Genomic DNA, 216 nt, shown 5'->3' on the forward strand with positions numbered 1-216 from the left:
AGAGAGCGGGCACCAGCGCAGCGTGCTCACTTCCCATCGGGAAAGCAACATTTCTGCTGCCGTTAAGTCTTAGCCCTCCCCTAAGAGTTCCTGTTCCCTTTCTGCAAAGGGAACTCTCGGGGTTTTGGTCCCGGGCTGGGCTCTGAGCAGAGAGTCCTCATGCTCCGTCCCCTTGCTGAAACGTGGGCTCTGCTGTCGCTTCGCTTTGTGGCCTGA

The sequence above is a fragment of the Apaloderma vittatum genome, unplaced genomic scaffold (genome assembly GCF_000703405.1).
Source record: "Apaloderma vittatum isolate BGI_N311 unplaced genomic scaffold, ASM70340v1 scaffold27024, whole genome shotgun sequence".
Taxonomy (NCBI): Eukaryota; Metazoa; Chordata; class Aves; order Trogoniformes; family Trogonidae; genus Apaloderma; species Apaloderma vittatum.